Source organism: Triticum urartu, chromosome 5A, assembly GCF_056163025.1.
Source record: "Triticum urartu cultivar PI428250 chromosome 5A, HENAU_Tu73, whole genome shotgun sequence".
NCBI classification, from domain to species: domain Eukaryota; kingdom Viridiplantae; phylum Streptophyta; class Magnoliopsida; order Poales; family Poaceae; genus Triticum; species Triticum urartu.
In genome coordinates, this window is record NC_141877.1 from 289,378,461 (window position 1) to 289,405,944 (window position 27,484).

The following is a 27,484-nucleotide window of genomic DNA, read 5'->3' on the forward strand; positions in this document are numbered from 1 at the left end:
AGTCCGGCTAGTAAATCAGGACATTACCATCGGACTATCAATATTTGGCATCTTCTACCTACACACTACTTATGAAGAAAATTATCCACGGTTGTCTTTGCCTTTCTGACGTCCTTGTCGTCCTTCTCGTGAAAGTAGCGGTCAAAGATGCAATATGGATCAAGCCGGATCTGCTCATCACCGGAGCTGTCTGACCCGTCGTTGTCCTCCTTCTCCTCTTTGGGGCGGCGGCCGGGGGGGGGGGGGGGGGGGGGAGGGGGGCAGTCGGGCCATGGCACAGCCCACCCGATTCTACTCTCGGGCGAGGGCGCGTGTGTTACTCCGCTGCTGCTTCTTGATGATGCGGGTGCAGACGGCCTCCTCCTCCACGGCAGCGCGTGCTGCCGCCTCCGCCACTACCATGTCGGCAGTGAAGCCGGCCTCGCCCACCCTCATCCTCTCGTTCCCACGGTGGGCACACCCATCCTAGTAGCTCTCATATGGGGGAAGCTAAGGGACCGCGATGATCCAGCCCCGGCGGTTCCGAGCGCCCGTTGTGTCGACGAATGGATTCGTGCCGAACAGATCTCGTCATCGGCCAGGCGCAGTCCTTTCAGGAGCGATGGAGGGCAATGCGGACGGCCACTGCCTCCTCCAACCCGCATGAGATGACACCCCAGTCAACGGATCCGGAGTGGTCGGAGTCACATCCGCTGCCCGCCATGCCGGGGAAGGCCGAAGATCACCGGACGGGAGCTTCGGGTGAAGAGTGGAGTGGACTAGCTAAGGTTTGGTCCGGGTGCGGATGGGGACGAATATATGTGTGGTTGAGCGGGCCAGCATGGGCCTGGGCCGATGTGGCAGACGCACCCGCTCGTGCCCGGGACACCCCATATCCGCCCATATTTGGGTTGGATATGAGTGTTGCCGGTTAGCCTGAGCGTCTGAGGCTGGTTTGAGGCACTCGTATGGGTCGGTATTGTTTAAATGATGAGTGACTAGGCCGTCCGCCCAAGCATTCGAGGCTCCCGACTGTAGATGCTCTTAGCTGGTGCTTTGTAGTTTGCACCATGTTTTGAGAAAGTAGTTGTGTATCTTGCACGCTATTGATACGTCCCCAACGTATTTATAAGTTATGAAGCATTCATGCTATGTTTATTATAGTTTTGTATGATTTTGGTGCACTTTTATATGGCTTTTATATGATTTTGATGGACTAACATATCGACCTGATGCACAATGTCAGTTGTTGTTTTCTGCTTGTTTTTGGTTTCCTAGAAAATCCATATCAAATGAAGTCCAAACGCAGCGAAATTTTTTGACGATTTTTTTGGAACAAAAGAGACCCCTGAAGGTTCGTGGGAGGACCAGAAGAGCCACGAGGTGGCCACTACCCACCAGGGTGCGCCAGGGGCCAAAGTGGTGGGCTGGTGGGTAGTGGGCACCTCGTGGCCAATCTCAGCGTGAAACCGACGCCAAAAAATCCTATAAATACAGAAACCTCCAGAAATAACCCTAGAACTTCGACTCCGCCGCCGCAAACCCATGTACCTTCATGATCCAATCTAGAGCCCTTTTCTGGCACTCTACCGGAGGGGGAAATCATCACCGGAGGCCATTTTCATCATCCCACCAGTCTCCATGATGAGGAGGGAGTAGTTCACCCTCGAGGCTGAGGGTTTGTACTAGTATTTATGTGTTTCATCTCTCTCTCTCTCTCGTGTTCTTGATTTGGCACGATCTTAATGTACCGCGAGCTTTGTTAATATAGTTGGATCATATCGTGTTTCCCCCCTCTCTATCTTGTTGTGATGAATTGAGTTTTACCTTTGAGATTTCATTATTAACGGATTGAATACTTTTATGGATTTGAAAACACTTGATGTATGTTTTTGCACTCAACTCGCGGATTCTCGATGTGACATTGGTGTAATCTATGCATAGGAGTTGATGCACGTTTTCGTCTTTGTTTCTTTGGTAGAAATCTTGGGGCACTCTTCTTTGTGTTGGATTGAGTATTATGAATCTGAAGTTGTTTGATGCATATCGTATAATCAACTCACAGATACTCGTGGTGACATTAGAGTATCTAGGTGACATGAGAGTTAGTTGATGTGTATCACATAATGTTATTTTAGTACGAACTCTTGGGCTGTTTGTGACACTTATAGGAATAGCTCGATAGATCGATCGGAAAGGATAACTTTGAGTTTGTTTCGTACCCTACAAACAATTTCGTCTTATGTTCTCGCTAGATAAGAACTTTGGAGTGATTCTTTATTGCGCGTTGAGGGATTGCCATATGATCTAATTATGTTAGCACAGTTGAGAGATTGCACTAGCGAAAGTATGAACCATAGGCCTTGTTTCTAAGCATTGCAATACCGTTTGTGCTCACTTTTATTACTTGCTACCTTGCCATTTTTTATTGTTCCTATTACAAAAACCTATATCTACTATCCATATTACCCTTGTATCACCATCAATTCGCCAAACTAGTGCACCTATACAATTTACCATTGTATTTGGTGTGTTGGGGACACAAGAGACTCTTTGTTATTTGGTTGCAGGGTTGTTTGAGAGAGACCATCTTCATCCTATGCCTCCCACGGATTAATAAACCTTAGGTCATCCACTTGAGGAAAAATTGCTATTGTCCTACAAAACTCTGCGCTAGGAGGCCCAACACAAGTCTACAAGAATAAGCTGTGTAGTAGACATCAACTATCTCTCCCCTGTTCACCCTTGTAATGGCATCTCCACAGTGGACCCTCGAAGCTCCAGTATTTTTCTGGACCGAGTGTTTCGGACGCCATAAGCCATCCGACAGTATCCAACATTTGTCTGCGGAGCAATATGGCTTTTCATTTTCCCGAAATCATAAGCAAACAATTAGGCTTTGTGAGAGTTCATACACCCGCCATGTAGTACACAGACACCCCTGATCCATCCAAAACAGACGCGGAGCCCGCGCATTTGGAGATGGCCACACTGTTTTCGCGGAAAAACCCTCCTTTCTCAACCCTCTTCGCTACCATCCCGCCGCTCTTCACCCCAATTCCTGCCCTTTTTCGCCACCGCCGCCGCATGGACCTATACCAAAAATTACCGGAGATGGCGAAGGTGGAGGATCCGGCGAAGTCGGTCGCCCAAAAGATCAACTCGGTGACACAACAAGCCTGCCGCCTCAAACAAGAGAAAAGGAGGCACCACTCAAAAAGATGGACCATAGGGGTAGCAGAGTATAGGGTATCAATCATAGTCCTTCCGATAAGTAAGAGTGTCAAACCCAACGAGGAGCAGAAGGAAATGACAAGTGGTTCTCAACAAGGTAATTTCTACAAGCACCGGAATTGTCGGTAATAGGTAGTTTGATAGCAAGATAGTTTGTAACAAGCAAGTAACAATAATAGTAAATAAAGTGCAGCCAGGTAGCCCAATCCTTTTGTGGCAAAGGACAGCCCAAGACGGTCTCTTATAATAAGCAAATTGTTCTTGAGGGCACACGGGAATTTCATCTAGTCACTTTAATCATGTTGGTTTCATTCATGTTCGCTACTTTGATAATTTGATATGTGGGTGGACCGGTGTTTGGGTGTTGTTCTTACTTGAACAAGCCTCCCACTTATGATTAACCACCTCGCAAGCATCCGCAACTACGAGAAAAATATTAATATAAAATCTAACCATAGCATTAAACATATGGGTCCAAATCAGTCCCTTACGAAGTAGCGCATAAACTAGGGTTTAAGCTTCTATCACTCTAGCAACCCATCATCTAATAACTACTCCACAATGCATTCCCTTAGGCCCAAAGATGATGAAGTGACATGTAGTCGACATTCACATGACACCACTAAGGGAATCTCAACATTCATATAATCAAAATATCGAACACATACCAAGTTCACATGATTACTTGCAACCTGACTTCTCCCGTGACCTCAAGAATAAATGTAACTACTCACAAATGATATTCATGCTCAAGATCAGAGGGGTATTAAATAGCATAATGGATCTGAACATATAATCTTCCACCAAATAAACCATATAGTAATCAACTACAAGATGTAATCAACACTACTAGTCACCCACAGGTACCAATCTAACATTCCGGTACAAAGATTGAACATAAGAGATGAACTAGGGTTTGAGAGGAGATGGTGATGTTGAAGATGTTGATGGAGATTGGCCTCCTAAAGATGAGAGGGTTGTTGGTGATGACGATAGCTTCGATTTCCCCCTCCAGGAGGGAAGTTCCCCTTGCGGAATCGCTCCGCCGGAGGGCAAAAGTGCTCCTGCCCAAGTTCCGCCTCAAGACGGCGGCGCTCCGTCCTGAAAGTCCTCTCCTTATTTTTTCTAGGTAAAAAGACCTTATGTCCCCGAAAGTCCGATTGAAACACTTTGCTCATGGGTATGCGGTGAGTGTTAGCAATCATAAAAGACTATATGATGGTTGAGTATGTGGACTTGCCTAAAGGCTCCGATACATGACCCTTCCTGAAAAGATGATGAATTGTAGTTGCAAAGTTGACTGAGAACACCGTTTGTTAGTTTCTAATAGAGTTTTTGCATTATACTTCGATAGTGTGATGAATTGTCACTTATTCATGAGAAGTCTATGATAAAAATTCTATGATAAAAGTCTTATGTTTACATTTGTTGCTGTTATAATATTCAACATGATGCTTCTATGTCTGTATTTTCTTTTTATCGACACCTCTCGTTCTAAGCATGTGGACATGTTTTTCGATTTTGGTTTTCGCTTGAGGACAAGCGAGGCCTAAGCTTGGGGAGTTGATACGTCCATTTTGCATCATGTTTTCCTACTGTTATTTATGATGTTTTTATGCATAATAATTCTTTTTGGAGTAATTCTGCTACCTCTTGAGCACTGCGTTGGTTTTCCCTTGAAGAGGAAATGGTGATGCAGCAAAGTAGCGTAAGTATTTCCCTCAATTTTTTAGAACCAAGGTATCAATCCAGTAGGAGGCCACGCTCAAGTCCCTTGCACCTACACAAACAAATAAGAACCTTGCAACCAACGCGATAAAGGGGTTGTCAATCCCTTCACGGACACTTGTAAAAGTGAGATATGATAGAGAAGATAAGATAATATTTTTGGTATTTTTATGAAAGACTAAAAGTAAAGAAAGCAAAATAAATGACGCAAGAAATAGCTTGTTGACGGGAGATTAATATGATGGAAAATAGACCCGGGGGCCATAGGTTTCACTAGTGGCTTCTCTCAAGATAGCATAAGTATTATGGTAGGTAAACAAATTACTGTCAAGCAATTGATAGAATTGAGCATAGTTATGAGAATATCTAGGTATGATCATTTATATAGCCATCACGTCCGTGACAAGTAGACCGACTCCTGCCTGCATCTACTACTATTACTCCACACATCGACCGCTATCAAGCATGCATCTAGACTATTAAGTTCATAAGAATGGAGTAACGCTTTAAGCAAGATGACATGATGTAGAGGGATAAACTCATGCAATATGATATAAACCCCATCTTTTTATCCTCGATGGCAACAATACAATGCGTGTCGTTTCCCCTACTGTCACTGGGATCGAGCACCGCAAGATTGAACCCAAATCTAAGCACTTCTCCCATTGCAAGAAAGATCAATCTAGTAGGCCAAACCAAACTGATAATTCGAAGAGACTTGCAAAGATAACCAATCGTACATAAAAGAATTCAGAGAAGATTCAAATATTCTTCATAGATAATCTTTATCATAAACCCACAATTCATCGGATCTCGACAAACACACCGCAAAAGAAGATTACATCAAATAGATCTCCAAGAGAATCGAGGAGAACTTTGTATTGAGATCCAAAGAGAGAGAAGAAGCCATCTAGCTAATAACTATGGACCCGAAGGTCTGAGGTAAACTACTCACACATCATCGTAGAGGCTATGGTGTTGATGTAGAAGCCCTCCGTGATCAATGCCCCCTCCGGCGGAGTGCCGGAAAAGGCCCCAAGATGGGATCTCATGGGTACAGAAGGTTGCGGCGGTGGAATTAGGTTTTCGTGGTGCTCCTCGATGGTTTGGGGGTACGTAGGTATATATAGGAGGAAGAAGTAGGTCGGTGGAGCCACGAGGGGCCCACGAGGGTGGAGGGCGCGCCCAGGGGGTAGGCGCGCCCCCCTGCCTCATGGCCTCCTCGTTGATTGCTTGACGTCCACTCCAAGTCCTCTGGATCACGTTTGTTCCAAAAATCACGCTCCCGAAGGTTTCATTCCATTTGGACTCCGTTTGATATTCTTTTTCTACGAAACACTGAAATAGGCAAAAAACAGCAATTTGGGCTGGGCCTCCGGTTAATAGGTTAGTCCCAAAAAAATTATAAAAGTGTATAAATAAGCCCATTAAACATCCAAAACAGAATATATAATATCATGTAACAATCAAAAATTATAGATACGTTGGAGACGTATCAAGCATCCCCAAGCCTAATTCCTGCTCGTCCTCGAGTAGGTAAATGATAAAAACAGAATTTTTGATGTGGAATGCTTCTTAGCTTAATTTTCAATGTAATTCTTTTTATTGTGGCATGCATATTTAGATCCGAAAGATTCAAGATAAAAGTTTAATGTTGACATAAAAAAAATACTTCAAACATGCTAACCAAGCAATTATGTCTTATCAAAATAACATAGCCAAAGAAAGCTTATCCCTACAAAATCATATAGTTAGGCTATGTTTCAATTTCATCACACAAAACGTTCTCATCATGCATAACTCCGATGACAAGCCGAGCAATTGGTTCATACTTTTTAACGCGCTTCATCCTTTTCAACCCTTACGCAATACATGAGCGCAAGCCATGGATATAGCACTATGGGTGGAATAAAGTATAATGATGGGGGTTATGAGAATACAAAAGGTAGAAAGTCTCACATTGACGCGGCTAATCAATAGGCTATGGAGATACCCATCAATTGATGTCAAAGAGAGGAGTAGGGATTGCCATGCAACAGATGCACTAGAGCTATAAATGTATGAAAGCTCAACAAAAGAAACTAAGTGGGTGTGCATCCAACTTTCTTGCTCACGAAGACCTAGGGCATTTTGAGGAAGCCCATCATTGGAATATACAAGCCAAGTTCTATAATGAAAAATTCCCACTAGTATATGAAAGTGACAACACAGGAGACTCTCTATCATGAAGATCGCGGTGCTACTTTGAAGCACAAGTGTGGAAAAAGGATAGTAACATTGTCCCTTCTCTCTTTTTCTCTCATTTTTTTCTTGGGCCTTCTCTTTTTTTATTTGGCCTTTTTTATTTAGTCCGTAATCTCATCCCGACTTGTGGGGGAATCATAGTCTCCATCATCCTTTCCTCACATGGGACAATGTTCTAATAATGATGATCATCACACTTTATTACTTACAACTCAAGAATTACAACAAAATATGACTCTATGTGAATGCCTCCGGCGGTGTACCGGGATATGCAATGAATCAAGAGTGACATGTATGAAAAATATGAATGGTGGCTTTGCCACAAATATGATGTCAACTACATGATTATGCAAAGCAATATGACAATGATGGAGCGTGTCATAATAAACGGAATGATGGAAAGTTGCATGGCAATATATCTTAGAATGGCTATGGAAATGCCATGATAGGTAGGTATGGTGGATGTTTTGAGGAAGATATAAGGAGGTTTATGTGTGATAGAGCGTATCATATCACGGGGTCTAGATGCACCGGAAAAGTTTGCACCAACTCTCAAGGCGAGAAAGGGCAATGCACGGTACCGTAGAGGCTAGAAAATTGTGGTAGGTTGAGAGTGCGTATAATACATGGACTCACAGTCATAAAGAACTCTGTAGGATCGAAAGTATGTCTAGAGGGGGGGTGATTAGACTACTTGACCAAATAAAAATCTATCCTTTTCCCAATTTTAGTCTTTGGCAGATTTTAGCTATCTTAGCACAAGTCAAGCAATCTTAACACAATTCAAGCAAGCATGCAAAGAGTCTATGAGCAGCGAAAAGTAAAGCATGCAACTTGCAAGAATGTAAAGGGAAGGGTTTGGAGAATTCAAACGCAATTGGAGACACAATTGTTTTTGTCGTGGTTCCGATAGGTGGTGCTATCGTACATCCACGTTGATGGAGACTTCAACCCACAGAGGGTAACGGTTGCGCGAGTCCACGGAGGGCTCCACCCACGAAGGGTCCACGTAGAAGCAACCTTGTCTATCCCATCATGGCCATCACCCACGAAGGACTTGCCTCACTAGCGGTAGATCTTCACGAAGTAGGCGATCTCCTTGCCCTTACAAACTCCTTGATTCAACTCCACAATCTTTGTCGGAGGCTCCCAAGTGACACCTAGCCAATCTAGGAGACACTACTCCCCAAGAAGTAACAGATGGTGTGTTGATGATGAACTCCTTGCTCTTATGCTTCAAATGATAGTCTCCCCAACACTCAACTCTCTCTCACGGGATATGGATTTGGTGGAAAGAAGGTTTGAGTGGAAAGCAACTTGGGGAAGGCTAGAGATCAAGATTCATATGGTAGGAATGGAAGATCTTGGCCTCAACACATGAGTAGGTGGTTCTCTCTCAGAAAATGTGTATTGGAAGTGTAGGTATGTTCTGATGGCTCTCTCCACGAATGAAGAGTGGGTGGAGGGGAATATATAGCCTCCACACAAAAACTAACCGTTACACACAATTTACCAATCTCGGTGAGACCGAAGTGAAAAACTCGGTCGGACCGATTTAGCAAACCTAGTGACCGTTAGGATTTTCGGTGGGACTGAGATGCAACTCGGTAGGACCGATATGGTTAGGGTTAGGGCATAACGTAATCTCGGTGTGACCGATTACACAAACTCGGTGGGACCGATTTTGGTAATAAGCTAACCAGAGAGTTGGTCAGGTAAACTCGGTGGGACCAATCGCTCATTTCGATGGGACCGAAATGTTACGAAAGAGAAACAGAGAGTTTACATTGCAATCTCGGTGGGACTGATCGCTCATCTTGGTAGGACCGAAACGTTACGAAGGGAAACAGAGAGATTACAACCCCATCTCGGTGTGACCGAAATCCTTATCGGTGAGACCGATTTGCCTAGGGTTTGTGGCAGTGGCTATGACATTTGAAACTCGGTGGCGCCGGATAGAAAGAATCAGTAGGGCCGAGTTTGACTTTTGGTTTAGGTCATATGTGGATGTGGGAAGGTAGTTGAGGGTTTTGGAGCATATCACTAAGCACTATGAAGCAAGAACCTCATTAAACAACACCTCATCCCTCCTTGATAGTATTGGCTTTTCCTATAGACTCAATGTGATCTTGGATCACTAAAATATAAAATGTAGAGTCTTGAGCTTTGAGCTTGAGCCAATCTTTTTGTCCTTAATATTTTGAGGGGTCCACATTCCTCATCCATGCCATGCCATTCATTGAGCTTTTCGTGAAATATTAATCTTGGAATAGCATTAGCTCAATGAGCTATATGTTGTTAGGAATTACCAAAACCACCTAGGGATAGTTGCACTTTCAATCTCCCCCTTTTTGGTAATTGATGACAACATATAGATCAAAGCTTCAACAAATGATAATAAGAGTGAAAAACATTGTCGCTTTGAGAAGTATGTGAAAGGCAAGAGCTCCCCCTAAATTTGTGCATAGTTTATGGTTTGCTTTGGACTGCAAATGCACAAAGAGTTAGGCTCATGGGTTACTCTTCCATGTCACATACATCTTGGTGGAGCGCTCAAAATGATAATAATTAAATGCATGCACTCATCACCAAGCAAAGTGAATTATTATATAGGGATAAAAAGATAATGTCAAGCATTAATGTAGCATATGATCAAACACATGATCATCCAAGTATCACATAGACAAAAGGTATCTCAAACAAGAAAAGCAAATAAAGTTCAACCACCAAAGCAAGAAAGAATAAAAAACAACGCTCTCTCTCGAAGCCTATGATCTATACATCCCCCCTTTGGCAAAAAGTTACCAAAAAGTTCCTAGAAAATGCATAGCACTAAATCGTCTCTCAGGCTTGGTCTTCAGGTAGTGGTGTCCAGATAACTCCAAGAACGAAGGCTTCAGTCGAAGTAGATGGAGCTGATGGAGTAGGTGCTGGAGTTGGTGGCACCGAAGCTGTAGCTGGTGCAGATGACGTGGCTCTGGTGTCTGGAACAGGCACTGCAGCAGACCTCTGAGCTCTAGGCACTCTGGCAAATGCATCAGTGGTTGTCTTGCCCTTCCTCTCCTGCATATCATCTTGAAGTTGCTCCACAACAGACTGAATCTCAGTTAGCTTCGCATCCAAGTCATAGAATTTTTGCTCCACGATTCTTTCCAAGCTCTCTTGGTTTTGAGTCAGGGTGGCCAGTCCCTTCTCAATCCTCAGAGTGGATGCAATCAGGTAGCCAAGCTGATCTTGCTTGCTCTTCAGGAGATACTGAGATGCTTCTTCAGTAGTTGGCATCCTTGCAGCCTTTTCAGCTTTTGCCTTCTCCTTCTTGGCTTGTGCGTGCACAGAAGATGGTTCATCCTCATTCATAACCACAGTGTTGTCCTCGAAGTCTGGATAGATAGGCATGTGCTCCTTGTCCAACAGATATGTACCAGTGCCCATCTTGGAGTTGATTAGCTCCTGGATCTGTGGGGCATACCCACAACTCCTCTTCTGATCTGCAGCTGTCCTCTTGATAGTTTCAACTATTAGGCTCATGACTTTGAACTTCTGTGGGACATCAAAGATGTGAAGCAAGTTAATTGCATGGCCTCTGATCATCTTGTGATCACCTGACTTTGGCAAGAGAGGGTGCCTGAGGATCCAGTTGATGGTTGGCAAGCCTGACAGAAGGTAATGTACAGATCCAAACTTATGTGTCTCAAGAGCAGCATCTGGGATCTCCTTGTACATGTGTGCCATTGTGTTGTGATCCTTCTTCCTGTTGGCATAGACATCCAAGTCATCTTCACTCTCTTTTGGGGCATTGATCAACTTCGCCCATTCAGCAACCATGGACTGGTACCTCGTACCTTCAGATATCCAGACAATCCTTCCATCTGGGTAGAAATGAGCTGTGGAGTAGAACTGCATGATGAGCTCATCATTCCATTTTGTGAGCTTCTGAGCCACAAACTCATCGACTCCACAAGCCTTGAAGCTGTCATGTACACCTGCATAGTGATCCTCATTCTCCTTGATGTAGTCCCAGTCAACCCATCTCATGTCACACACTATGGGCTTCTTTTCAAGCAACACTGTCTCATAGAAGTCCTGCTGTTCCTTTGTATGGAACCTATAATCCACAGCAGTCCTCCTCCTGGTGGCATATGGATCAGACTCTCTCCATAGCCTCAAACCTGAGTCCTTCCTTATCTTCATGTTCTCAGCTACTGGATGAGCATCATTGTGATCTGGGATTTTTGGCTTCAGCTTCCTCAATACATGTGACTCATCATCTTCTTCTTCCATTTCAGCTTTAGGCACTGGGGCCTTGTTCTTTTCCTCAGCAGGGATGTTCCTGGTGCTCCTCTTCAGTTTTGGCTTTGGAGCTGGAGCAGGAGCCTTTGGAGCAGTCTTAGGCTTAGATTGAACAGCCCCTGCCCTGATGGCATCACCCATAAGCTTCTGAGCTTTGGGTGTTGGTGCAACATCTTCTTCCTCTTCCTCTTTAGAATCTCTCATGATTGAGGATCTCCCAAGCACTCTAGTAGTGGTATTTTTGACCCTCTCCTTCCTCTTCTTCCCTTCTGCAGCAGCCTCTTTGGGTTCAGATTCCAAAGGGACTTGAGTAGATGCTCTGGCCTTAGACATTGCAATTCTCTTTGCAGGAACCTTTTGCTTCATGCCTGACTTGGTGGCAGCAGCAGTGCTATATTCCTTCTTAACCACTTTCTTCTTGGAAGTGGCCTCATCCTCAACTACCACATAGTCTTCATCCTCAAATTTAGAGGTCTTCTTCTTTCTGGCCCTGGTGGCAGCTTTGGGTAAGTTGCTTGGGGTGCTCCTGCTACCATCATCTGAACTGCTAGAGGAACTAGTGCCCTCACTCAGCTGAACCTGCTCTTGTGACCTGTTCTAGCTGTCACTCTGATCAGACATATTGCAAACACTGACAGCAGACCTTGTGAATAGATATAGATGAGATAGAGTGGATGAGCATCACAAAATGTAGAGGTTTTTGCAAAAGAATGAGTCAAAAACTTAGTTTTAGTTTTCCACAGAAAGCATTTCGGATCAACCGATTTGTAAACTCGGTGATACCGAAGCAGCTGTTGGAACCTAAACTAGTGAACTCGGTCAGACCGAGTCACAGTTCGGTGGCACCGAGACTGCTAGGGTTTCACAAAGTCTTGAACTCGGTCACACCGATTTGCAATTCTCGGTCAGACCGAAAATTACATGTGCAATGGCCTGAGCCAAATCGGTGATACCGAGTTCCACAACTCGGTGGGTCCGAGATGGTTTCGGCGGAAACCTAACCCTAAATTTTCAATTCACGACTAAACTACGGAGTGTTTTGACTGGATAAGAATGATCTCAAATGTGGCAAGATACATGGCGAACACAATGTGCTAGGAATCAGATAGGGATAGCACAGTGATCGAGTTCATACCCTAGTTCAGTGGAGAACTCGCTACGGCGGCAACGGCGGGGATGATTCCCGTTGACGGCGGCGGAGACCAGCGGCAGGAGGCGGCTGGCGACGAGGAAGATGATCCGGAGACCGTGGAGGCAGAGCGGGCTAAGAGCGGGTCGAGGAGGTTCGGAAAGTTTTCCAAAATTTGACCCCTGGGTATATATAGCCCGACCCTGTCGGTGTGACCGAGTGGAACAACTCGGTGGCACCGAGATTCATAATTGCAAGCAGTTACTGAAACTCGGTGTGACCGAAAGGTTCGAATCGGTTGCACCGAGGTTGAAAACCTAGATCGACTTAGTGATCTCGGTATGACCGAAATGGGTGAATCGGTCAGACCGAAACGCACAAAGAAGTTTTGGAAGTTTAAGTCTATGACGAATCGGGGACTCTGAGTGCTCCTCATACAGAGTGGTTTGAATCTGACTTGATCAAATTTTGTGATGCAGCATGAATAGAGTTTGAGACGAGAAAAGCATAAATAGCTAGAGAAGGTTCTTAGGCATTCTTGTCCATCCACTTGGCCAAAAGAAAAGGAAACCAATCAATCAAAACAACAAGTGGATGTCCTCGAATGAGTAAATTATGCAACCAACATGCTCACACAATAAAATGGCAAATGAAATATGTGGCAAAGCATGCACAAACAATTCTAGCATCTATCAGGCAATTGGCGATGACCAGGTCATCTATATATGAGTATATTGACTTAGGAGTCAAATGAGAACATTTGATCATAGGTCATACTCATCGTTTAAGCACAAGTGGGGTTACCACTTTTACATAAAGCGTTGTTGTGTTCACACCATTAGAGCCGCTTTAACTCAATTGTTAGAGTAAAGCTCCCCCTAGATGTGAGATCCCCCCTAAGAGGGATGAACTAACCTTGGGTTTTGTCGATGATGACTTCATGTAGGTGTTGAAGATGTGGATGCTCTATGTTGATGTAGATCATTTGGAGCTATCCTTTGGAGTGAGTTGCACTTTCAATACCTACACGGGTTAGTCCCACAAGGAACAAACAAGGGTATCCATAGACATACACTACAGGAATCAGCTACTTTGCCGTCTGCCACGGCGGACGGCAAAGGCATGAACGGCGGACGGTAAAGGCCTTTGCCATCAGCCGCGGACGGCAAAAGGCTCCGGCAAAGTAGGCTTCGGTAAACAGCTACTTTGCCGTCTGCTACTGATGGCAAAGTCTTTGCCGTCCGCCGCAGACGGCAAAGAGAGCGCGGCAGACGGCAAAGAAGGCGGACGGCAATAATTGCGTTGTCAGTCCGTTAAGTGGCTAACGGCAGGCCTTTGCCGTCCGCCGCTGACGGCAAACTTTCTAGTGTCTTTGCCGTCCGCCGTATGATGTCATCTACACGTCACTACATGGCAGGTTCTTTGCCGTCTGCCACTGATGGCAAAGTCTTTGCCGTCTGCCACTATAGGCAAACTGACCAAACGGGTCAGCTCCCAGGAAGCACAGCTGGATGCCACGTGCCTTCTTTGCCGTCCGCGGCAGACGGCAAAGAGCCCGTTGCCATCGGTGGCAGACGGCAAAGAGCCTGCATATTGGCTCTTTTATCTGTTTTTTATTAAATCCAACAATTTTCATCACAAATATAGATGACATATATAGATATATTTCAAAAGGCCATTACAGAGCAAACATATAAGATATCCAACACATAACTTCATCATCCAACCATATATATTACATGCATAGTTCCATCATACATAAAAAGTTCAACATAGAGGCATCCAACCATATATATTACAATAGTTTCATCCAACGATACATGCATAGTTCAACGATACAAAAGAAACAGAGAAAGGGATAAGGAGCACTCCATCTATGCAAGCTTTCGTCAAGTGAATGAACTCTGCAAAATGAAAAGTAAGAAAGTTAGAACAAGAAGAGTAGAACAAGAAGAAGAGTAGAACAAGAAGAAGAGTAGAACAAGAAGAAGACTAGAACAAGAAGAGTAGAACAAGAAGAAGACTAGAACAAGTAGAGTATGTCATTTATGAGCTAACTTACGTGAAATGGATCATATATGAGCTAACTAAGTTGAAATGGGTCGTTTATGAGCTAGCTAAGGTGAAATGGATCATTTATGAGCTAACTTAGTTGAAATGGGTCGTTTATGAGCTAACTAAGGTCAAATGGATCGTTTTTCAGGCAACTAAGGTGAAATGGATCTTTTTTAGCTAACTTAGATGAAATGGATCATTTATGAGCTAACTTAGTTGAAATGGATCGTTTTTGAGCTAACTTAGGTGAAATGGATCATTTATGAGCTAATTTAGTTGAAATGGATCTTTTTGAGCTAACTTAGGTGAAATGGATCATTTAAGAGCTAATTTAGGTGAAATGGATCGTTTTTTAGGTAACCTAGGTGAAATGGATCGTTTATGAGCTAAATTAGTTGAAATGGATCGTTTATGAGATAACCTAGGTAAGATTGGTCATTTTGGAGTTAACCTAGGTGAAATGGGTCATTTTAAAACTAACGTAGGTAAAATGGATCATTTAGGAGCTAATCTAGGTAAAATGGGTGATTTTTGAGCTAACTTGGATGAACTGGATCATTTATAAGCTAACCTAGGTAAAATGGGTCATTTTAGAGCTAACTTAGGTAAAATGGATCGTCTATAAGCTAACTAAGATAATTATGCAATTTTTGACATAAGTAAGCTAAGTACAGATCGTTTTAGAGCTAACTTAGGTAAAATGGATGGTTTTGGAGGTCAGTAAGCTTATTAAGTCATTTTGGAGGTGAAGAAGCTAAGTCTAGGTCATTATGGTAAGCATTGGAGGAAATAAAGCTAAGTCTAGGTCTTTATGCATGTGTTAAGCAAAACACTAGATAAACTTACCAAGATGTAGGAGGTGTAGGAGCGGGGTGGCTCGTGTCGGTAGCTGGAGAAGGATCGTGCGATGCTTGTCTGGAGTTACGCTGCACCAAAGATCATTTCCAATGTCTTGTTAGCATGATGACACTCAAATGTTAAGACTAGCAAGTAATGTCCATTCAAATAAAACTCACCGTGGTCCCAGGAGCAATCACTGGCATCGGCGGAGCGGTCTGACCTGTCTTCTCGCACACAGACTGCACATTTGGTTTTGACGACTCAGTCATACTAGTTAGTAATGAGACAAACACTACATGAATGTTTTGGCTAATCTGCAGAAGAAACTTACCACAAGGAGCTCGTACATGGCCCTTGCCTGCATGTCATTCCGTGCCCTCTCCTCCTCCATCATCTTTGTCGTCCTCTCCTCCAACTCCCACTGCCTCTCCGCCGCCTCCGCCAGAAGTTTCTCCGTTCTGTCTCTCTCACTCTGTATAGCAGCCTGCAACACCACTCACATGACCATTTGTAATCATTGATGGAAGCGCACACAATGTAATGGAGAAAGATAACTGAGTACGTATCACTAACCTTGATGGCGAGTTGCACTGGCCGTTCACGAGGCCTTATCTCAGGAGCGGAGCTCGACTGGTGTGCCTTGATCTCCGGGAGAGTGCTAGGACAATGGATAAGTCCATCTCCAATGGCTATGGAGCCATGGGACCTCCCGCCACCAGATATCATCAACAACTCTAGATCAATGGGACCCTGGCTCGGGTTAAAGTCCTCCCCTTTCCTCGCCTTCCCCTCATCTCTATATCTCACGAGCTTGTTGTGGGAGGAGATGTTGGTGAAGTTGTTTGCATCATCGAGGTCAGACTGAGAGAAAGCCTTGACTTTCTTGAAAGAGGCAGTGTGGGCCATGGCATACAGGTCGTACACCTCTGGCACCTTATCCGCCTTATTGTAGCGTGCCTGAAAGAGAGAAACAATGAAAATTAGTAATTAAAGGGCTCAAGCTAGCATGACGAATGAATTGCATGAATCATGAAGCAAACCACATACCCAGTTGCGCCCGAACTGATATAAGTTGGAGCTGCCTTGATGGTGTGGCACACCTTCCATTTGGGCACGTTTGTCCTTGGCCTCGTTGTGGAGGGCTAGCCATCGTTGTGAGCACCACTCATCGACCAACACCTCCCAACAATCCATCCGATCCGCACACCATCTCGGAGGCGCCTAAGTTAGCAAATAGAAACTTGAGCGCTACGGCTAAGAATTACTAAATGAAGGAACTTAAGTAGAGAAGGCCTTAAGAATTACCTTCATGTACTGCTCCTTACTCAGGAACTTATCGCGGCACACCGGCTTGGTCTTCTTGATACCACGCAAGGCGTAGTAGTCTCGAACAGCCTGCACTCGAGCCTCGTGCCGTAAGTTCTGGAGTAGGCGCTTGCAGACATTCTCGATAACATGTGCCGCGTCCTCCTCGTATCCCTCCTCACACCTGTAGAATGTCTACAATCAAATGAGACAATATTGATTAGTGCAATTAATAACTAGCTAGTTGAAGATTTTTAAATGTGTAAAGGAGAAATTACCCAGAACTTTCTGATCACCATGTCTGCCCTCGTGTTGCACACGACACCGTCGATAATCTCATCCGGCGGGGCCGGGGCAGCCACATAGTGCTCCCAGCTCAATCCAAGCTCTGGAAGCCGACCCTCACCAGGCAACGTGACAAACCCCGGGAAGTTTTGCCGGCAAAGAACTCCAAGGACGGAGTTGGGCCGGCGGACACTATGATGGTGGTCCCAACCCCTGCAGCACGACAAGGCCAACGCATTAGTTATTTGAAAAAACGTGAATGCACAAGGTACAAAAATATTAAATGCACTTACGTACCTCTCCCCATCAGGGAAAATCAACCACCTCTCCTCGCGGGTCACCGGCACGGACGGGAGCCGTGTAGCACCACGTTGGTAGACGGTGCCCCCCTCCTCCTCAAGATCAGTCGGCTCCCCGCCATCATCAGCATGGCCACTCGGCTCCTTGGGCTGATCCGGCCAGGTACGCCATCCGGACGTGTTGAGCCATAATATAGAATACTTGGGTCGCCTGTTGAGCCATAATATAGACATCAGGAACATCTAAATGAGTGCTTTGGTTGATTTCAACTAGCCCTACATGTTCATGAGTCCTTCTAGTCTCCTTCGGCTGAAACCAATAACATTTGAAGACTACGACATTCGGTGGATTTTCACCATAGAACAGAAGTTCATAAATTGCTTCAACTCTCCCATAATACTCGGTACCTCCTTCGCCGATAGCAGATACACAACAATTTGTTGACTTTCGGTCGGCCATAGATAGCTCTTTGCCATAGGTACGAAAGCGATACCCGTTGATGTCGTACTTGTCAAATGAACGGACCTTATAGTCAAAACCATTAGCGACTTGTCTCAATTCGGCGTCCATAGACTCTGAATTAGCCTACAAGTTTAATATGAAAGGATTGTTGCATTATGCACAAATTAGCGAATGATATGAAATTGTCTAATAGAAATTACCGTTTGTTTGAACCAAGAGATGAAACCGGGATAGCCACCTCCTTGCTTTGCGAGAAGCTCATACTCTTCGACGAAATCCTTTTGGATCTCCGCTCCATACGAGAATATGGTGACGTATCGACTGTATGACATATCCAGGAATAAGAGTAGTTCAAAGGAAATAGAAGTTGCGAAACAATGTACCGAGAACTTACTCGATGTACGACCGCACTTCTATCAGGTTGTTGAAGATATACAACGAAATGGTCCGCCATTCTTCGTTATCCAAAGATACTGGATGTGAAACACTAGCTGGTGCGAGATTCCCTTTGAATAGGCTAAGGTTGGATCCACCTTTTTTAGGCTCGTCAGCATTGTACCGAGGCTTCGGATTATGCAAATGACGATTTTTGGCTTCGTAGTGCGCTGTTACGAAGTTTGCCGCCTCCTCTGTGATGAATGCCTCAGCCATCGATGCTTCAATTCTACGTTTATTTTTACATTTTTCTCGAAGCGTCTTCTGCATCCTCTCAGTTGGGTAGCACCAACGATTTTGCACGCCCCCCCCAATCTTGCCTCGGTCGGGAGATGCAAAATCAAATGCTGCATTGGATTAAAGAAGCCCGGTGGAAAGATCTTCTCTAACTTGTAGATCAACTCCGGCGCCAACTCTTCCATTTCTTCTAGCATGCCAGGCGATAGTTCTTTCGCACAAAGAACACGGAAGAAATAGCTGAGTTCTACCAGTACTAGCCATTCATCCTCAGGGATGAAGCCACGCAACAGCACCGGCATTACCCGCTCAATCCATATGTGCCAATCATGACTCTTGAGACCAAATATCTTCAGTTTATCAAGATTCGATCCCCTCTTTAGATTCGCTGCATACCCATCGGGGAACATCAACTGCTGTTGCACCCACAAGAGAATTTCCCTCATAGCTGGCCTTCCAAGATTGAACCATGCCTTTGGCTTCGTCCAGTTCTGCTTTCCTTTCGATTCTTTCATGTTTTGTAACGGCCTATCACATAGCGCCTCCAGATCGACTCTAGCCTTAGTATTATCCTTTGACTTCCCATCTATGCCGAACAATGTACCAAAAAGTGCCTCGGCGATATTCTTCTCAGTGTGCATCACGTCGATGTTGTGTGGGCAAAGGAGGTCTTTGAAGTAAGGCAGATCCCATAAGCATGTTTTGTGAGTCCACGCGTGCTTAGTATTATACCCCTTGAAGTACCCTGGACGTTGTGGATTTGGCTCGAGAGCGTTTAACTGATCCAGGGTCTGTTGGCCTGTCAATGCAGGTGGTGCAGAGTTTTTGACAACTCTACCCCTGATGAAGTTCTTCTTGTCTTTCCTGAACTTATGGCGAGGATCCAGGAACTGTCTATGCATGTCGAAGCAAGAAAACTTGCGACCGGCCTGAAGCCAACGAAACTCAAGAGCTCCCTTGCATGTGGGGCACGGGAACCTTCCATGCACACACCAGCCAACGAATAGCGCATACGCCGGCAAGTCATGCGTCGAGTACATGTACCAGACACGCATTATGAAGTTCCGTTTGCTAAAGGCGTCGTATGTCTTGAACCCATTATCCCAGGCTTCTTGCAATTCGTCCTTAAGCGGCTGCATGTACACATTCATATTTTTGCCCGGATAGTTGGGTCCTGGAATTATCAACGTCAGGAAAATGTTCTTTATTTGCATAATCTGTCCGGGGGGGAGATTGAGTGGAAAGACAAATACGGGCCAACAACTGTATTGGGCTGCCGTCATACCAAACACACTGAACCCATCCGTGCTGATGCCGACTCGAGGATGCCTCGGATCTGCCGCTTTGTCAGCATGTAATTCATCAAACTTTTTCCACGCAACACCATCCGATGTGTGTACCATCATCAAATTCCCATTTGCATCTAGTTCGGTTCTTTTGCCTGTTTTGTGCCATGTCATCTGTCTGGCCGTCTCTTCGACCATGAAAAGACATTGAAGTCTTGGTACGATTGGCATATACCGAAGAACACTAACGGGGATTTTGGTCTGTGTCTTCTCACCCATACCGTTGTCTACCACAATATACCTGGAAGACTTGCAAATGGGACAATAGTTCAAGTCCGCATAGTCAAGCCTAAATAAGGCACATCCTTTCTCACAGGCATGTATCTTCTCATAGGGCATCTTTAGTGCACGGAGGATTTTGTCCAACTGGTACAGGTTTGCAGGCATTACATGGCCTTTGGGTAGAAAGCGTCCAAATACTGTCATAATTGCGTCATAGCATTCTTTGCCCAAGTTGAACTGAGCCTTCAGAGCCATTACTTGTGAGATGGTATCCAACTGACAAAGCTCAGTGTGCTCGTGGAGCGGACGTTTCGAAGACTCCAACATTTCATTGAAGGCCTTTGCAGATTCCTCCATCTCCTCGTCCGAATCCCGAGCATCATCATAGCCTTGCACCATGTTTTCCATCCCGGTACCATGCTCGTCGGTGCGACGACGATCCACCTCAGCTCGGTCACGTTGGGCAGACTCACCATGAAATGTCCACACCGTATAATCGGGCGTAAAACCACTCTTCTGCAGGTGTTTGCCCATTTCAGCCTCTGTCTTCTTTTCCCAATTGCCGCACCGGAAACAGGGGCACCAGGTTTTCTTTTGGCCATTTGCAAATGCGGCTTGCACAAACCCCTTAGTTTTTGTGAACCATTCAGCGCTCCATTTGTTCTGACCAGTGTGACCGGTATACATCCAAGCACGGTCACTCATCTTGACTTTCAGAGCTACTGGACACACAACAATTATATATGTAATTCACCATGTATATATTCATCAGTTGATCTACTTTGTCAATTTTATTACGTCCATGCAACCTACACTCTAATAGGTAATGATAGGTCCTAATCCCACCCGTGTATGTGTAGATTGGGTTTATTTTCCCATGCTATGCTCCGGATCTGACGCAAAATTTCGGCAGCACCTCCCCGCTGTTCTCCTGATACACGTCTCTGCAATAAACAGAGAGGATGTGTACCCGGAGAACAACAGGGGAGGCACTGACGAAATATATGCGTCGGATCCGGAGCAAAGCATATGGGAAAACGAACCCAATCTACACACACTCGGGCTGTCCATGGATAGCGTTGGACAATTCGAAAGAATCAAGGTTATAAATATGCAAATGCATGCATATTTATAACTATGACGCTTTCGAACGGGAGACACATATTGGTTACGCATACTGATGATTCAAGACACATATATAGCTAGCTATCAAGTTTCATCGGAATAGATCAAATAATTAATGGGGGAGGAGGACTTGTCATTTGTGCTCACCCACGAACGAAGAGGCAGAGCTCGTCAAACGCACGGCGAGGTCGTCGAACACCAAACCTCGCAGCGATGAAACAACTGCACATTTAAAACTACATGATCAACACAATTATATATGATGTTTTTCATAACAAAATCGAAAAATATATGACTTAACTAATAATTCACAAATATATGACCCCGTCGGCCTTTGGAAGGCCAAAGAACACCTTTTCGGGAGGTGTCGGTGGTCGGGGTGCCGTGTCGGGGTCGGGGTGCTGTTTCGGGGTCGGGGGGTCGGGGTGTCGTGTCGATGTCGGGGTAGTGCCGTGTCGGTGTCGGGGTGTTGTTTGGGGTTGGGGTGTGGTGTCGGGTCAGGCTCGGGGTCGGGGTGTCGGGTCAGGCTCGGGGGGTCGGGTCAGGCTCGGGGGGTCGGGGTGTCGGGGTCGGGGTCGGGGTGTCGGGTCAGGCTTGGGGGGTCGGGGTGTCGGGGTCGAGGTCGGGGTCTCGGGGTCGGGGTCTCGGGGTCGGGGTGTCGTGTCGGGGTGCCGGGTCGGGGTCTGGGTACCGTGTCGGGTCGGGGTCGGGGTGTCGGGGTCGGGGTCGGGGTCGGGGTGTCGGGGTCGGGGTCGGGGTCGGGGTCGGGGTGTCGGGGTCGGGGTCGGGGTCTTGGGTCGGGGTGTCGTGTCGGGGTGCCGGGTCGGGGTCTGGGTACCGTGTCGGGTCGGGGTCGGGGTGTCGGGGTCGGGGTCGGGGTGTCGGGTCAGGCTTGGGGGGTCGGGGTGTTGGGGTCGGGGTCGGGGTGTCGGGGTCGGGGTGTCGGGGTCGGGGTCGGAGTCGGGGTGTCGGGGTCGGGGTCTCGGGGTCGGGGTCTCGGGGTCGGGGTGTCGTGTCGGGGTGCCGGGTCGGGGTCAGGGTACCGTGTCGGGTCGGTTTTTTTTCCTTTTCTTCTTCTTCCTCTTTTTCCTTTTCTTCCTTTTTTTCCTTCTTCTTCTTCTTCTTCTTCTTCTTCCTTTCCTTTTTCCTCTTCTTCTTCTCCTCCTCTCCTCTTTTTTCTTCTTCTTCTTCTTCCTCCTTTCCTTTTTCCTCTTCTTCTTCTCCTCCTCTCCTCTTTTTTCTTCTTCTTCTTCCTCCTTTCCTTTTTCCTCTTCTTCTTCTTCTCCTCCTCTCCTCTTTTTTCTTCTTCTTCTTCCTCTTCTTCTTTTTTCTTCTCCTCCTCCTCTTCTTCTTCTTCTCCTGATCTCTTCTTTTTCTCTTTTTCTTCTTTCCTAAAACTAAACCTAAACCTAAAACTAAAAAAACAGAAAAAGAAAAAAACTAAATCTAAACCTAAAACTAAACTAAAACTAAACCTATAAACCTAAAAACTAATCCTAAAACTAAAACTAAATCTAAATTAAACATAAACCTAAAACTAAAAAAACAGAAAAAAGGAAAAAAAGGAAGAAGCTCACCTGCAGGGTGGAGGAGGGGGGCGGTGCGGCCTGGGGCGGCGGAGGAGCGGGGCGGGGCGGCCTGGGGCGGCGGAGGAGGGGGGCGGGGCGGCCTGGGGCGACGGCGCCGGGCCCGGCCGGGGCGGCGGGGCGCGGAGGTGCCGGCGCCCAGATGGCAGGGCGGCGGTGGCGGTGGGGGCGACGGGGCGGGGGGGCGCTGGGGCGGCGGCGGGGCGTGGTGCGACGGGGTGGCGAGAGGTGGGAGAGAAAGAGAGAGAGAGGGGGGTGTGGGGCGCGGCCCCGTTAACGTTACGTGGGGCCTCCCTCTTTGCCGTCCGCGGCACTTTGCCGTCCGCCTTCTTGCTCTTTGCCGTCCGCTAGCGGACGACAAAGAGGGAGCCCGTTAGTTTTTTTTTTGTAGTTCGTCAGTGGGGCCCCTCCCTCTTTGCCGTCCGCTAGCCGACGGCAAAGAATCTTTGCCGTCCGCTAGCGGACTGCAAAGAACTGGCTAATGGCAAACTTGGTCTTTGCCATCAGCCAGTTCTTTGCCATCTGCTTTTTGGAAGCTGATGGCAAAGAGCTTCTTTGCCGTCCGCTAGCGGACGGCAAAGAACTGGCAGATGGCAAACTAGCTGATTCCAGTAGTGATAGAGTGATGCACACACAAGATGATGTCTATGAAAGCTTTAGGTTACCTTGTCCCTTGTCTTACCAACAAGAGGGTTTGTGACTCCTTGAACTAGTGCAAGATGTGGAAGTTGATTGCACTTGTTCTTGCCAAAATGATAAGAGTGAAGTATATTGGCAGAGTCACCCTCAAGAACTCTTCTAGTTCTTCTTCTTCGGGATCCACACCATCTTGATGGGAATCCTCGAAATTGTAGTTGTACTTGATGAAGTGGAACTTGATGCAGTCTTGGGAACCCACTTGACCAAGGCCTTAGGAGGTTCTTCAAATGCATCAATTTCCTCTTGAAGCTTGTCCTTGCCTTTTTGCTTGTGGTCTTGTGGTGGAAGATCATCTTGAGCTTGTGTCCCTTTGGATGAAGTAGGATCATACTTATCTTGTTGAGGAGCAAACTTCGTCTTGGGGTATTGATCTTCTTCCCACTCAACTCCATAGGCATTGAACTTTCGTTCAAAACCAATACCTTGATTCTTCCGGTGCCTTCCTTGCTTACATACAATTTCCTCGAATTGCTTACTCCTGGCAAGGCTATTGTAAACACCTTTCTCTATAATTCCCTTCAATAAGCTATTTTATTGCTCAAGTGTAACTTGGCTAAGAGAATCATTAGTGGAATCAAGAGAACTACTAGAAGCAACAACACTGGATTTAGCATGATTATCGTTACTACTAGAAGAAGAATCCTTCTTGTTCTTGTTACTAGACTTGACTTGAAGCATGTAAGTGGATAAGAGTAAACACTTGGCAATGTAAGAAGAACTTTTCTTGCGAAGATCATCATTGATTGACTTTAAGAACTCATGCTCTTGCTCAAGGTTGAGCTTTTCAAAACGTAATTTCTCATGAGTCCTTAAAAGTTCTCGATGATCTCCTAAGATAGTTTCATGAGCTAACTTAAGAGTGTTTAGTTCTTTAGTTAGAGACTCAATATTCTCCTTATCATTGTCATTCGTTTCATCATAGTATTCATCACTATAGTTGTCAACAAGTAACTCATCATCACCTAACAAGTCATCTTCATCACTATTGAAATCAACATACTCGGGGTGTGATACCTTTGGACCTTTGGCCATGAAGCATCTTCCAATTCCTTCATTTGGTGAATCAAATATGTCGTAGGAGTTGGTTGACACAAGTGCTAGTCCGGCAACACCTTCATCTTGAGTATATCCGGAGTCGGAGTGATAGCTTCTCTCGGAGTCATTGTCGGAGTCGGAGCCCGGATACCCATTCACCAACATGAGCTTGATGTCTTCGTTTTGTGTAGCTCCTTGATGACTTGTCCTTCCTTTTCGAATCCTTGCTTCTCCGAGGGTGTCTTCGTTCATATCGATCATCCCTACTCCTTCTCTCCCTTGATGGTGATTCTTTTCTTCTACTTCTTCTTTTGGGAGAATCTTCTCTTCTCTTGTGGGGGAGTCGCACACTCATTGGAGTAGTGTCCGTGTCTTCCACAATTGTAGCAGTTTCGCTCTTGACTAGAAGATCTTTTGTCATTGTAGGACCTTGACTTGGAACTTCTTTCCTTGCTTCTACTCTTGTAGAACCTGTTGAAGTTCTTCACCATTAGGCTCAATTCTTCATTGAAGGTTTGTTTCTCACTTGATGATGTGGGAGCTTCACATGAGACTTTATAAGCACCACTTGACTTGTTATGGAGCTCCTCCTTATCCTTGAGTGACATCTCATGAGCAACAATTCTTCCAATGACTTCCGTTGCCCTGAGATCTTTGTAATTTGGCATCATTTGGATCAATGTGCATACGGTATCGTATTTTCCATCCAAGGCTCTTAGGATCTTCTTGATGATGAATTTGTCGGTCATCTCTTCACTTCCTAAGCCGGCAATCTCATTTGTGATAAGAGCAAGCCTAGAGTACATTTCAGCGACACCTTCACCATCCTTCATTTTGAACTTGCCAAGTTGACTTTGAAGCACATCCAACTTGGATTCCTTGACGGAGTCGGTACCTTCATGCATATCAATCAAAGTATCCCAAATTTCCTTTGCATTCTCAAGACGGCTGATTTTGTTGAATTCTTCGGGGCACAATCCGTTGAAGAGGATATCACAAGCTTGAGCATCGTATTGTAGCATCTTCAACTCATCCGCGGTAGCTTCACGATTCGGTTCTCTCCCATCAAAGAATTCACCTTGCAAGCCAACACACACAATAGCCCAAACGGCGGGGTTATGTCCAAGAATATGCATTTTCATCTTATGCTTCCAACTAGAAAAAATTGTACCATCAAAGTAAGGACCTCTACGGTGATAATTTCCCTCGCTAGACGTCATACTCTCCTAGGTTGTGAAACCAAGGCTATGACCACCAAAAGCTATGGAAATCAAAGCAAATGGAGACGAAAGCTCTGATACCACTTGTAGGATCGAAAGTATGTCTAGAGGGGGGGGTGATTAGACTACTTGAACAAATAAAAATCTATCCTTTTCCCAATTTTAGTCTTTGGCAGATTTTAGCTATCTTAGCACAAGTCAAACAATCTTAACACAATTCAAGCAAGCATGCAAAGAGTATATGAGCAGCGGAAAGTAAATCATGCAACTTGCAAGAATGTAAAGGGAAGGGTTTGGAGAATTCAAACACAACTGGAGACACGGATGTTTTTGTCGTGGTTCCGATAGGTGGTGCTATCGTACATCCACGTTGATGGAGACTTCAACCCACGGAGGGTAACGGTTGCGCGAGTCCACGGAGGGCTCCATCCACAAAGGGTCCACGAAGAAGCAACCTTGTCTATCCCATCATGGCGATCGCCCACGAAGGACTTGCCTCACTAGCGGTAGATCTTCACGAAGTAGGCGATCTCCTTGCCCTTACAAACTCCTTGGTTCAACTCCACAATCTTTGTCGAAGGCTCCCAGGTGACACCTAGCCAATCTAGGAGACACCACTCTCCAAGAAGTAACATATGGTGTGTTGATGATGAACTCCTTGCTCTTGTTGTCGGATTTCGGGTTCCGGCAGACCCTTGAGGTTCGAACACTGGGGTGCGCGCGGAGATCTCTCCCCTACTGATCTACGTCCAATCTCCTCACGTGATCTAAACTAGAAACAATGAACAACACAAGGGACCCGAGGTTTATACTGGTTCGGGCTACCGTTGTGGTGTAATACCCTACTCCAGTGTGTGGTGTGGTGGATTGCCTCAGGGGCTGATGATGAACAGTACAAGGGAAGAACAGCCTCGCGAGAGGTGTTCTTGAGCTGGTGCGATGAACTGCTAGGGTGAGTTCAGTCGCCTCTCTCTCTCTCTGCTAGGGCTCTACCAGATTTCTGGATGTTTTCTAGATGTCTTTCTCGATGTCCCTACTCTGTGGTGTCTAGCTCTATTTATAGAGGCCCTGGGCCTCTCCCCAAATAATGAGCGGGAAGGGCGCCAACAATTGGCCATTTTGAAGGGGAACATATAGTACAAGTTATCCTGACCAAAGGTGGTCTTCGGCTGCCAAAAGCACTGGTGATGACGCCGTCTTGGGCTCCACGGTGACCTCCGTCCTGCCGCTCTGCTGGTCTTGGTCTCGTTGCACCGGAATGGTAACCTTTGCCCGATGCCTTGGCCTGTGCTTGCCCCCTTTGCACCAAAGGGGAAACAAGGACACTGCGTAGGCCGGCGCCCGCCTGGTCTCGATCGTCATGGCTTGCGTCACGGGTTCCTCGCGAGGTATCCCCGCCTTGATCTCTCCGCCTCCTCGCGAGCCTGCCTGATGAGGCTACCTCTGAGGAAGCTTTCTGTCATCCGCCCCGCGAGGCTTGGCCCCTCGCGAGGGTCTTGAGCTTGAGCTGATGAAGATGGGCCGCGTTGGGCCCCCCACTTGAGCCACGCCGCAGGTCGCATGCAGGCAAGTCTGGGGACCCCCGTTCTAGAACACTGACAGTAGCCCCCGGGCCCAAGGCGCGCCCGGGCTTGGCCTAGCAGGAAAGCGAAGGGGCAAGCACGAAGCGCCACGGGCCCTAACAGCCTACGGCCTTGGGCGTCGCGTGGCGATTGATTGGACGTGGGC